Source organism: Cupressus sempervirens, chromosome 5 (assembly GCF_028749045.1).
Source record: "Cupressus sempervirens isolate cs-2001-9-10 chromosome 5, ASM2874904v1, whole genome shotgun sequence".
Lineage (NCBI taxonomy): Eukaryota > Viridiplantae > Streptophyta > Pinopsida > Cupressales > Cupressaceae > Cupressus > Cupressus sempervirens.
Window position 1 is genome coordinate 57,580,571 of NC_143122.1, and position 14,799 is coordinate 57,595,369.

Below are 14,799 nucleotides of genomic sequence, written 5' to 3' on the forward strand. Positions count from 1 at the left end.
CTTTAATTCCTCTCTACTAAGGGTTCTTTTCACACACACTCTAACACCATCATGCTTTTCATTTTCATGTCCCACCTCAATGAAATTCCAAAAATGTTGCACTCCACTTGTCACATGCATCCTACTCAACCAATATAACATCCTTGCATTCTTGAATTGTGTGGTGCAATTGTCTGACCATATAATGTTTTGATTGTATATTTAATCTCTTTCCCTCAAATTATCATAGAAAACTCTAAAACATCCCTGCAAAAACTTTGATAAATGATTTTGATCATTGCTGATATAGAAGTGATATTCTCTTAATACTTTTCTATCATCCTTTGTTCTATCATGTGCATGAATGAATGCTATGTGTACAAGAATTGACACTTGTATAGAGTTGTAATACATTTGTTGCACTTCATTTAGTGTATAGTTTTAGTGAAGTCAACAAATGATACAATTGTACCCAAGGGAAAAATGTCCTTACACAACTTGAATATCTCATCTAACCATCTAGCTCTATGTGTATGACCTGTGTACTCATAAACTATTTTCTCTTGAAATAGTTTCATAAAATCAACTACACATACATCACCTTTCACTAATTCACACCTCTTTAATTCTTTTCCATATTTAACACCATTTATAACTGACTTGTGTTTTCTAAGAGAAACTAGTGTCTTACAAATTTCATGTGTTCTATCTAGATTTAGGCATCTATGCAAATTTTGCAAACCACCAGATTGAGAGAAAAAACCTTTCAAACACATGGTCTTATAATAAATGTACCCATCATCTCGTTTACATATACACTTGCAATAAATTGTCTTATTGACTTAGGAGATAATTGTAGACCAAATTATTGCAATATTTTTTTAGTATGAAAAGTACAACATATATAATGATAAACAACAGAACACATAGAAAACTCAACATGAATCCTACAACAACATGTAGCGTGTGTATGGTTTATCTTAACATAGAATGGTTTTGTCATCTCAAAAAATGTTTGGCTGATTTTAATTTCAGAAAATATTTGAAGAAACATTTCATAAAATTGTGTTTAAGTCATATCCAATTTTTTTTTTGCATGTGGCTCACGGTTTGTTTTTCCAATTCGTCTTTTGACAACATCTTTTTGGTTTGGTGAAGCCCTTGTGTTGTCACACCAATTTTTTTTTGTTAATGTTCTTAGTGCATCAACAATAAAATTATCCTTACATGAGAGTCTACCTTGGAATGACCAAAAATAAGTCTCATTAGAATTCTCAATTTTCTCTCGCCTTACTAAGGCTTTGAGTAATGTTGTTCTACTTATCCTTAATGATTTAATTGTTTTTCTTACCATACATGTTTTTTCCATTTCCTTTCTCATTATGGTTGATGTGAGGACTCGTCAACTTGTATTAGCATCTTTAGTACATTCTTTTGAACCAATTGATTAATATGCATCAAAGAGATTTCTAACAATGCTTTTTTCACTACTATTTTCAAATGTTCTTATTCCCAAAATTCTCATTGTTTCTCTAAATTTCATATTTATAACCATTTCAACAAGAAGTTGGCATCTTCCACTTTGATTTAAATTTTAAAAATAGTTATTCCAAATCTTTTGAACAATTCTCCTAAAATTTCTTTCTAACATTTTATCATGTATTAGCTTCAAAATATTTTCATCAATGTCAATTGGAAACTTTGATCTTTTATGAATTATTCTAGGAGATGTTGATGTATGTGCATGCTTTATACTTTCATACTTACATCCTGTGCATTAGGGGCATCAAGTAACATAAATGTATTTATCATAATCATTTCAATTGGGATATGTTGAACATTTTTGTTTGTCAAATTAGGTTCATTTGCGACATCAATATCAATAGGTCGATCATCATCACTTACGTTGGAGGCGTTTGATGATGTACCTTTATGTAATCTCCTCATACACTTCCTTATTTTTTCCTTTGCTGCCTCTCATTTTTTAATTATTCATCTCTTGTTCTTTCCCATTATTGTAGATTCAAATTACCCTACAAACAATAGCATGAATAAAATAAACAATAAAATATAAAAAATGAACAAAATTTCATGATTATTTTATGCTCAATCATAAGCTACTAACATAAAATGATATCCTTGGATAATGCCCTTCCAAGAGATCCTTGGAACAAGGATTCAATTCAAGCCAAGATATATATATTTTTACAAGTATGAATGCACATGACAACATCATATAGGGATCACAAAGATCACAACAGAAGACTTCACCAACAATTCAAGCAACCAATGAATCTCCAAAGGCCAAATTGAACTCAAATTAAGACATTCAAAATTAAAAATGTAAAACCAAAGTATTGAAGAGCACCTAAGAGGGTAGCCTAAACACTTCTCAAAAAGTTTGGGTCAAACTGAAAAGTTCCCACTATCCACCCAGTTAGGTTTTTGCAAATACTAGGCAATACTTTAAATTAGCACTAGGTGATACTTTTTAGTATTATACAATCTTTATCAAGAAGGAGTGTGACACTTTTAGGGATTGGGAAATGCTTCTCTCAAGGGTGTATGATACTATACAAGTATCATATGACACTTCTTCAATGGGGGTGTGATACTGGAAAGTATCATGTGACATTTCTCTAAGAGACGTACAATACAATTAGGGAATGCATGACAAAACTCTTTTGGGTGTGTGACACTTTAATATATCACCCCATGATGACACATGGTTGACTAGGAAATGCAATAAAAACTCATAGGATAAACTAAAGAGACAAACCAAGTTTAGAACCTCCACATTGGGGAGTATTGGATTTGCTGGAATTTACAAGTGGGAAGAATACTTCTGAGAGGGGGGGTGAATCAGAAGTACCAAACTTTAAGTTATAAAACTTTTAATTGAAATCAATACATGCATGAAATATTTCTAAATAACTTGAAAGTAAAGGCATGCATGAAAATAGACAATACAATATTTGATCACACAGAAACCCTCCAACATGAGAAGGTAAAAATAGGGTGGGGATGACACCCACAACTTATCACTATAGCAATATGTAACTTGTCAAGGTTACAAAGTTTGACCATCATCAATGGTCTGCCCTATGAAAGACCTATGCTATTAAAGGCTCTAACACACTGTTAAAAGTGATATATGTAAAGGATTTTAAAAAATTCACTTGGAATGTCACCTTATTAAAGGATTTACAAAATGGCTGCTAAACCAACCTATCTTTATAGGATTTTCATTCTCCTAATACAATGGCTAGAAATTATAGTAGAATTTGATGACCTGATAACTTACAATCCTGAATTTTTGATTTCAGATCCTTGTTCTATCCATTCTGGTTTGATCTTGTTTGATCTGGTATGATTCTGTTTGAAGTGCTAATACTCTATTCCGATAATTGATACTACAATGCTATCCTTCCTCTAAGTCTTTTCACCCCTTTTCACTTCCTTCAAACTTCACTACTATTCTCTCCTTCCATGCATTCTCTACTTGCATACTCTGTCATGCATTCCCATTCCTTCATCACTAAATTATGGGGTTTTGACCTCCTTAAAAAGGTTTCATGACTTAGGGTTAGGTATGAATCTATGATTTAGATTCATCCAACTTTCTCATTCAAATATTTCAATTTTTCTAATTGGTTGCATGTTGATTTCATAGGGAATCAAAAATATTTGATCTTATCTTTTAATCCTTTGAGATTCATCTTGTGTTAGCTCAAAAATGGTTTACAAACTCTTATGTTAATCTGTGTTACTCGAAACTTATTGATTACTGATGCTTGGCACACATACGAATTCAATCTTGCTTGACACCTATAAATTTTTTGTCTTTCTTAGCACCTATAATTCAATTGGCACATATACTGGCTCAACATTTATTAGTCACTCGACATCTGAATGACTTAGCATTGTCTATCTTCTCGGCATCTGTTGTAACTCAGCACTTGTTGAATTTCTAGCTTGGCACATATTGTAACTCAACATCAACTAAGAAAATTTCTTAAGTGTGTTGACACTCAATTATCAAAACCAATATGAGGCTAATGATCTCCCCCTTTGACATGAGTGTCAAAAACACTTAACTATATATGATGAATCTAATATTTTTGAGTATAAAATACATCTGTTCGACATATATAAAAAACTTCAAAATTTGTTCAAAATTTGTATACCTCAAAATTTGTAACTCCCCCTGAGTTGATGTACCTTTGCTATAACCAAAACCAAAACTTCCTGTGCTAGATTTGTCTCATGCTGATTGTGATACTCTTTATCTCTATCTTGTTCTATCTACCCTGCTCTAGTTTTACTCAAAATTTATCTATTTTGTCTATCTGTTCTATCTATTCTCTTCATCAAAATTTATCTTCATGATTTTACTCCCCCTTTCACACATCTTCCCTTTTAGTTATAATTTCCTTTTGGCTTATCTATTTCTCTTCCTCAAAATTTATCTTCATGGTTTTACTCCCCCTTTCACACATCTTCCCTGGCAGTTATAAATTCCTTTTGGCTTATCTATTTCTCTTCCTCAAAATTTATCTTCTTATCTCCTCCTTAGCTTTATTATAATTATCTCCCCCTTTTCAAAAATATTATCTCTCCAAAATCTTATCTCCCCCTTTTTTGATACTTATGTCAAAGGGGTCTATACATTAATTGAATACTTAGCCAAAAAGGATTTATTTACCTCCATAACTATCCTGAGAGTAGCATCCCAATTTTCAAGTGTAATTTCTAGTGATTTAAGTTGCATGGCTATCTTTGCTGTAATGTGAACTAGGCCTTCCAATGTAGAGAGATTGGGGTCTTTCTTTAGCACATTTTCAGCATAGGCCAATTCTTTCTGCAAAATTTCCATGTGTGGGGTGATGAACATTTGAATTTGTATTAACTTGGCCTTGGTATTTGCCTCATCTATTGTTAACACAACTAGTTCCTTTTGAGTGTGAAGTATAGTTTGAAAATGCTTCTCACTTTGAGTTTAATCCTTAGGTAGTTGCATGCTTGATATTTTAAGGTTCCTCTCTAAGCTCATTATCCTCTGGCTGGTCTCTTGTGTGAAAATTGAGGGTCACACAATATTGTGTACAATGAGAATATATTCTCAAGTACTGCTTTTACCTTTTCAATTTTTTTGGCCAACTCAACTTGTGAAAGTGCTATTTCACTTGATATTATTTCATTCAATTTTGTTTGAAACCTCTTTTCAGACCATTCTAATAGCTTTGCATTTGCATCAAGTCTTCATTCTATACTTGGTCCACTATACTGGATAGTTGCTTCATGATTGGCTTGGTTTCATCAAGTACCTACAAGCTAAAAGCATCTAGAAAGATGTCCTTAATCTCAATAAAATGTTGTCTTTATTTATACTCATTTTTGAGTATCTCTTACTTCTTCCTCTCAAGTGCCTCTTGCACTTCATTTATCTAATCAATATTCATATTTTCATAGTCATACTTGGGAATGACTATGTCCTCATCTAGTGTAGGGTCTCCATAGTGAAGTACCCTTGCTACTCTTGTACAACTCAAGCCTGGTGCTGAAATTTGAAGTGGTATTTCCTTAGTGCTTAGATTTTGAGTTGTTGTAGTTCGAGTCCTTGTTGTAGGAAAGTTTATCAATGTTTGAATTGCCTCTTGCTCCTTCTCCTTAGGACTTTCCTTGTCCTCTTCAGATCTTTCCTTGTCAATTATTTTGATTTGTGGGGGTGCACCTTGTTCTTGTGCTATAGAGAAATAGGTATCCATCTATCTTGTTTGATCTTTTACTAGCTCCTCAATAGTTGTAGGTACTGTGGAGTCAACCTTTGTAGACGTGTCTTGTGTAGTTTTCTTTTGGGATTGTCCACTTGTAGCTATTAGGATATGAAAAGGTGGTTCTTATGGATTCACCTTATCCCTTGTTATGCTAGCTACAACCTTTTGCAATTCTTCCACACTCACCAAGACTAGATTTGTACACAATTTTGCTTGAAGTGTAGTCTGGTTAAGAATCTTTTAAAGATCCTTTGCATTTAGTGGATTTATGTTCTAACTAGAGTTGTTAGGAACATCTTGAATGGTTACTATATCTATAGGTGTGGGAGTTACATGTGGAGGACTTGGTGGTGGAATTTGTGTGTCTTGCACACTCTATTCTTGTTGCTACTATTCAATAGTTGCCATGTCATCTTTTTGTGTTTCCTTCTCCACTGTAACATCTTACTTTTATTTTTCACCTTCTTCCTCCTTATCATTGTCCTCTTCTTCTTCATTTTTTCTTCCCTCAAAGGGATCTGCCTCTCCTTCTTTGATAGTTGTGAGGCCATAAATTAACTTCCACATTTGAGTGGACTTCTTCACAACATCCTCAATTTTATTCTGTACAATACTAAATGCTCTATACTTGGGTCCAAATTTGCTCCCGTGCTTCTTATTTTCCTTACTAATTTTCTCTTTAGTAAGTTTAGGCATTACTCGAGCCAATTTTGACTCTCTTATTTATTTTTCCATATTGAGGCAATAATACCATTTATTTTATACAATTGAATATAACTCCTTAGGCATTGTATTGTCAAGTTCAAGTGGAGTGTTCTTGAAATTTTCCATCATGGTATAGATTGACTCTTCAACCATATTTTGTTCCTCTGTATTCAATTTATTAAATCAATACTCTTTAAACTTGATAAGTTTGCATTATCCCTTATGATATCACATATGTTTTCCAAATCAGACTTATGGGTGTGACTTACCACTCTAAATTGTTTGTTGTCATCAGATTCTATTCTCTCTTCATCTGATTCAAGAGGTCCAACATATTTTCTTCTCTGCTTCTTCTTGGCTAGTCCTTCTTGTTTAGTGGCCTTCTTCTTTTCCTATTCCTTAGCCTTCTTTGATGTGGCTATTATGCTAGCCCTTGTGGTAGGCTTTGTTGGGCTAGGCTTAGCAACTTTCTTGGCCTTGGCAGCTGGTTTGGTGGAGGTTTTTCTCTTCTTTGGCTTTGGCTTAGGTGCTTCATTGGCTTCTTCTTCCTCCATGGCACCTTCTTTCTCTTCTACATCTTCTCCCATGCCTTGGGTTAATGCAATTGGCCCCTGATCTTGGTCTTCTTCATGCTCACCTTCCTCTTCATCATCCTCACCTTCTTGTTAGTACACATATAGACTTGATTTTTGAACTTTTAGTATTAGGTTTTGAATCTCTCTGAAGTACTTTGAACTTGGTTCAAAGTAGTTCAAAATAGTTCAATGGTTCAAATGGGTTCAAAAATGTAGATTTGTTAATTTAGAATGGTTCAAAATTTGTGTTCACCCTAATACTAGAATCCAATCTCTGTTCATAATTCAATTTCAATTAGCTCAATAGTTTTAGAAGATGGAAAGTATGGACCAAGATGAAGATTAGGTTCGGGGTTCAAAGAGGTTCAACAATTTGAATTGGTTCAATATTTTAACATGCAGATTGAAAAATAGGGTTCAAGCTTGATGTCTTCAAGTTTGATGACCCAACACAAGGATATAGAGACCTTTGAGTTTAGATTCAAAATTCTCAGGAAGCTTCATCAAATTTATCAAGTTCTTTCTAGGTATATCAATTCAATTTTAGGTGATCAAAGAAGCAAACATATGGCTCAAAGTTTCAGTTATAAATGGTTCAATCTACATAAGAAGGTCCAAAGATGTTGAAGTTCAGTAATGTGAGATTCCTAGTGTTTTTGTTTCACATTTGAGTTTCAGTTATAATTTAAAATTGCAATGTGTGGATTCAAATGCTCAAAGTTCAACACCGCAAAAAAGAAAAGGTATCTCTCGGTTGTAAGGTATGAGTTCAGAAGCCCAATAGTTCAGAGACCAAAGTTTCAAAGTTCAAGTACGGGGTTATAAATTCAAGGTTCAATGCAGTGCAGCTATTCAAAACATGAATTTACAAAATCTAGAATTCATAGATTCAAGTTTCTCTAGCTCTGAATTCATAGCTGCTCAAGATATTTCTTAAAAAGGGCATATGGTGAATCTCTATAATACATAAAGCCTCCCATTGCAATAATTAGAGGTATGAACTAATGGTTGTTATTCAAAAGTGTAGCACCATGTATCAGATGTTTTTATATTATGCTTTCTAGTCCAAAGAAGTTAAAATTTTAGATGCAAAATATTTTAGAACATTGAAGTCCAAAGACATACATGCAAGGAGGACTACAATGGTATATATATGGCTCCATGTATCTCTATGAACATGGATAAATGATAGTCTCCATCATCATAGTAACCAATGTGTATGGCTGGGGGTTGTATAGAAACATTTTAAATTACTTTGGCAGCATCACATACATGATCGGGCCATGATAAACAAAATTACAAAACATCCATTGAGTCAAAATTGATCACAACTCCTTGAACCTGAGATGTAAGACATATGAATTATTTATCAAAATGTTTAAATGCCAAGCCAAAGCAACAATCAAAACCACGGTGCTCAGGAAGATGGCCAATATTTTGAATAAAGTCTTCATTGCATTTCCCAAACATCCTTGTGCACATAATTGTGAGTGCAAAGACTTAACAAAATGCCCAAGTGTGATTAATGCATGAAAGCAATAATACATGGAGATGCATATGTTATACTTTAAGAATGTTTGTGCTAACATTCAGAGGTCGAGCTGAGCATTTAAGTTATGAGTTTTAGTGATAAAAAGAGCAAGGAGAATTCTACTCTAAATAATTTTTCTGACAACACCCACATTTTTTCGGAAGGATGAGGAATGAAGGATGTGGTTTCAAGGATGAAGAGATAGAAAGAGCTCATCAAATGGAAAGAGGAAACAGAGCTGGTTTGGGGGTCTTGTGTTTGAGTCACGAGGATGGCAAGTGTCTAGCCCCTAACGATCATGAATTCACTTCTCCTTCAATTTTGTATTCACAGCCTCCCTCGTGATAGCATGAGATGGAGATTGACATAAGAATGATATTACCTGCAGACTCATGATTCACATGTTCCAAGCAGAAGCACTCAGGCATGATCTTGGAGTTAGAAATCAACATCATATATGTTATGGGGAATACATGTAAAGTATTTGAGGATGCATACTAAGATAGGCCATGGTTCTTATATGTAGATTTAGAGTTTGATAATATTCAAACGTTGGTGAGGGAAAGAATTGCAATAGAATTCTATTGCTGATTGGGAAACCCAACTTGTGAGGGTAGCAGTATGTATCCAACAATAAAATATCCAAACCCCTGCCAATAGATGTTTCATTTATAATTTTTATCCAAGCATGGCATAGATGATATGGAGATTGAGAGTAGATATATATGGAATGTTCAACAAATGTTCAAACTATAGACTACACTTAAACTCATCCAATTCAAGATTTTTTTACTATGGTAGATTGAAGGAATTTGGATATGGTCAATAAATTTAAACAATACAAGGGTTCCCAAGTGGTGAACATTTGGTAAAATGCAAATTGATAAATTTGAAGCACTAAGCAGTATGTTTGATCAAAAGGAGGAACAAAACTTTGATAACACATTGTGACTAATTTATGCTATCTGCAAGTGTTAGTGAGAAAGATATATAAAAAAAATGTATGAAAGAAACTGTGAAGACCCTCCTTATAGCAATATCGTGAGAATGCTTGAAATAATAGAATACAAAGTGATAGCAGAACTCAGAATGAATCTACTGATCGCAGGCCACTTCGAGGGGGTAACCTCCTTTGAGCAAGCTCAATACAATAAATTCGTCCGTGCCCATCAAGGGCCTCAACCTATTCTTATATACTGGGTACGATCTAGAAAAGTAATACTACCTATGCATGTGGGATAATAAAATATACTCACGGGATGACTTACAAAGCATATGCGTCCAACAACACTACTCTAACAAAATAAACAGAAGGAACACATAGGTTCCTAACATCCCCTCTCCCTTAGAAAAAAGCTTTGTCCTCAAAGCTTAAAGTGTGGAAATTGTTGTTGAATCTGAAGAAGGGGTTCCCAGGTAGCATCCTCTGGTTGCATGCCATGCCACTGAATCAAGACCTCAGAGATGGAGCGAGAGCGAAGCTGGCGAGTGCACTGGTCAATGATTGCCACCGGCTCCAGGATAATGGATCCTTCCGTATCCATTTCAGGGAGAGTAGTTTGTGCTCTGACAGTGGTACCCAAAACTTTCTTTAGACAAGAAACATGAAAGACTGGATGAATGCGGGAAGAAGGAGGAAGTTCCAGTTTATAAGCAACTGAACCAATCTTCTGCAGAACCTTATAAGGCCCATAAAATTTTGGGGCCAGCTTATGACGCCCTTTCAGCTTTAGGGAGGATTGTTTGTATGGCTGTAGACGAAGAAAAACCATATCCCCAACTTGAAATGAGCACTCAGAACGGTGTTGATCTGCTTGCTGTTTCATCCGATTACGGGCCATGTGAAGATTATCCTGTAAGGTACGAAGAATCTGATCCCTACTGCGGAGAACTATGTCAACTGCCTGGACTGGTGAGCTGTTGGGAGTGTAGGGAAGGAGCACTAGAGGTGCCTGACCATAGACTGCTTCATATGGAGTCATTTTAGAGGCAGTGTGGTAAGAGGTATTGTACCACCATTCAGCTAAAGGGAGCCACTTGGCCCACTGATGTTGCTGTTCGGAAGTGAAGCAACGAAGATAAGTTTCCAAGCATTTATTGACAATTTCAGTTTGACCATCAGTTTGTGGGTGATAGCCCGAACTCATCTTCAGTTTGGTGCCAGTTTTCTGAAACAGTTCAGTCCAAAAATGACTGGTAAAAGTTGCATCACGATCAGAGACAATGGAAGAAGGGAGTCCATGAAGACAAAATATCTGGTCCATGAAGATTTGTGCAACAGAGGAGGCAGTATAGGGGTGGCTGAGGGCACAAAAATGACTATATTTCGAGAGACGATCAACCACAACCAAGATCACTGTCTTGCCACCGGATTTAGGAAGCCCTTCAATGAAATCCATAGAAATATCAGTCCAAATCCATGTAGGGATGGGCAATGGTTCGAGCAAGCCAGGAAGGAGGGTCGTTTCACCCTTGTGGCGTTGGCAAGTATCACATTCAGCCACCATCTGTTGAATCGTCTGTTTCATCCCTTTCCAAAAGAAGTTTCTTCTTGCTCGCTCATAAGTTTTGAGGAAGCCTGAGTGCCCTGCTAAAGGAGAAGCATGGAGTTCATAAAAAATAGCCTGATGTAGAGCTGGGTTCTGAGGAAGCACTAGCCGACCCTTGTATCGAAGAGAAGCACCATCCCAAGAGTAATGTGGTATAGCAGAAGGATTATTGGCTAGCTGGTGAATGATTTGAGATAAAGAAGAGTCACTGTCATAGCCCTGCTGAACAGACGCTAACCAATTGGGAATGGGCATAGAAATAGCGGAAAGGGAAGCTTGATTATCAAATGTGCGAGAAAGAGCATCTGCCACAATATTCTCCTTACCCTTCTTGTAGGTGATCTCATAATCATACCCCATGAGTTTGCTGACCCATTTCTGTTGTGTAGGAGAGGATACCCGTTGTTCCAGGAAGTATTTCAGACTTTGGTGATCGGTTCTGATGCAAAAATGACTCCCTAAGAGGTATGGCCGCCACTTCTGTACAGCATGCAAAATAGCCATCATTTCTTTTTCATAAGTAGAGAGGGCTAGATTCTTACCAGAGAGGGCTTTGCTAGTGAACGCAATAGGATGGTCATCTTGCAAGAGAACAGCACCCAATCCATTGCCACAAGCATCACTCTCAATAGTGAAGGGTTTGGAAAAATCTGGCATCGCGAGAATAGGTGTACTGCACATAGCCTGTTTCAGTTGTTCAAATGCAGTCTCAGCAATAGGGTTCCAGGAGAAGGCATCCTTTTTTAACAGAGCTGTCAATGGTGCTGCAATTTTCCCGTAATCTTTGACAAACTTGCGGTAGTAGCCAGTCAACCCCAAAAAACCCCGAAGGCTCTTGAGAGTTTTAGGATGCGGCCAAGTTTTCATGGCATCTATTTTTGTAGGATCCACCCGCACTCCATGGTGTGCAACAATATGCCCGAGATACTCCACTTCCTCCTGGCCAAACACACATTTAGATAGTTTTGCACAGAGTTGATGATCAGAGAGAAGTTGCAAGACAAGCTCCAGATGATGGAGATGCTCAGCCCAAGTTTTGCTATATATGAGGATATCATCAAAGAAGACCAGAATGAATTTTCGGAGGTATGGTCGAAATATGTTATTCATCACTGCCTGAAATGTTGAAGGAGCATTCGTGAGGCCAAAGGGCATGACTAAAAATTCATAGTGACCATCATGTGTGCGGAAGGCAGTTTTGGGTATATCCTCCTCATTAACCCGAATTTGATGATACCCAGAACGAAGATCTAACTTGGAGAAAAAATGAGCCCCATGAAGTTCATCAAGAAGTTCATCAACAACTGGAATGGGAAACTTGTCCTTTATAGTGAGATGATTAAGTGCTCAGAAATCAATGCAGAGTCGCCATGACCCATCTTTTTTGCGAACAAGCAGAACTGGAGAAGAAAAGGAACTGGTACTAGGGCGAATAATACCTTGCTTCAGTAAGTCACGGACAAGTATCTTGATTTCGGTCTTCTGATGAAATGGGTAGCGGTAGGGCCTGATGTTGGGCGGAACACTGCCAGGAAGGAGCTGAATACGGTGGTCCTCTAGACGAGAAGGAGGTAATCCCACAGGTTCAGCAAATATACCAGAATACTTGTCCAAAATGTGTTGGAGATCGGCAGGAGTGCTAGAGACTGCTGATGGCTGCATCTGAATGGAATGGAGCTGAGCGATGACACCATGTGAATTCTTCTTAAGAAGTTTTTCCATATGGTGTGAACTGATGATGCTGAGAGACCCTGGTTGTAAGCCTTTCAAAGTGTGTTGGTGCCCCTCGGCGAAAAACTGCATCCAAAGTTCAGCAAAATCCCAGAGAATGGGGCCAAGAGTGCGTAACCATTGGGCACCCAAAACCACATCACAGCCACCTAAGGGTAAGGCAAACATGTCAGAGCGCATGTTATAATCTCCAATAGAGAGACGCACATTGCGAAATTTCCCTTTACAAGGTAAAGTTCCCCCATTGGCAATCATGACTTCAAAGCTAGAGCAGGGATGGATAAAGCAATCAGCCTGTTTGGCTATTCGTGGATCAATGAAGTTATGAGTGCTATCAGAATCAATGAGTACAGTAAGAGGGATCTTCTTGAAGAAACCCTGGACCCGCATGGTTTGTGGAGTAGTGACTCCTGCCAAAGCATGGACAGATATCTCTGGTGGAGCTTCTGGTGAAGGAGGTTTAGGCTGGTGAGGCTCAACCTCATCATCCACTGTTTCCTGAGCATCTACATATTCTTCCAGTTCCGGTGGAGAATCCACATCCAAGAGATAGAGCTTTTGCTGAACACATCTATGGCCCCGAGACCATTTCTCATCACAATTATAACAAAGCCCTTTGTCTCGCCTGACTCGCATCTCTATTTCAGACAAGTGCTTGATCGGAGTAGTTCTGGGAGCTGGTATGACTGGAGGGTTGTGAGAACCTGTATTTCTGAATGGAACAAAATTAGATCTGGAGCGTTGTAGAGCACTAATCTTGTCTTCCGCTAACTTAGCCAACCTAAGGGCTTCCATCATTGTAGTAGGTCGAAACATTTTGACTTCTGAGCGAAGTGCATCCTTCAGACCACTGACAAAACAACTACGGAAGAATTCATCAGACAAGCCCTCTGTGTAATTAGCTAATTTTTCAATCTTTGTCTGGTATTCTCTTACAGTGCCTGTTTGACACAGTTTAGTGAGTGCTCCTGTGAAATCATCAAAGGAACTAGGGCCAAAGCGCTCCAAAATGAGGGTGCACAATTCTCTCCACGTTGGGCCTACATTAGCCTTGATGTACCAACGGAACCATTGAAGAGCTTCATGTTCCAAATGAAAAGATGCAAGGGGGACTTTGTGGTTATCCAAAGTATTATGCAAGCTGAAATACTGCTCTGCCCTATAGATCCATCCAGTCGGATCAGAACCATCGAAGCGTGGAAAATCAAGCTTTGGTCCACGAAAATTGCCAGAAGAGGACCTAGTATCTCCTGAATGGTTTCGGCTCATGGCTGACTGCTGAAAGTTAAGACCCAGAATTTTGTCATCCAGATCTTGAAGTTTGGTTTTGAGGGATGCAATTTCCTCTTCCATGATTTTTGCTCCTGTACGCGTAACAACCATAAAACAAGGTTTTTTTTTTTTTTTGGAATGGGTAGAAGATGAGAAACAAAAACTTTTTTAGTTACGGAAAACTTGGATTTGGGTAAAACTCATATAGGAAATGGGTGTTCGACGGGTGGTGGGAGACTATCTGGGGACAAGGGAAAAAGAAAAATGAGGGTTTCAAGGGTAGGGAGGAGAAATGAGGCGAACAGTCCAAGAGGGATAAGGGAGCAAAATGAGGAATTGAATCTTGTGGCTCAGTTTGGTGGCGATTGGATGAGAGGTGAAAAAGATAGGGCAAACCCTAAAATTAGATAAATGAGGGATTTAGGGCTTTGATATGTAAAATTTGGGGTTGGGTCGCCAAGGAAGGAAGTATGCGAAATGATATTGCAGACGTTCCGCGGAAGTATGAGCAGAAACAGAAAGCAAACAAGGAAGCTACGACTAAAAAATAGAAAAATTTTTACTCTTTTTTTTTTTGAACAGTCGACTTAGAAAAAATTCACTCACAGACAGAACAACTGAAAAGAGTTATTGTAATAACAAGAGATATTAGAAGTGAGAGGAACCTGAAGGCCACGGCA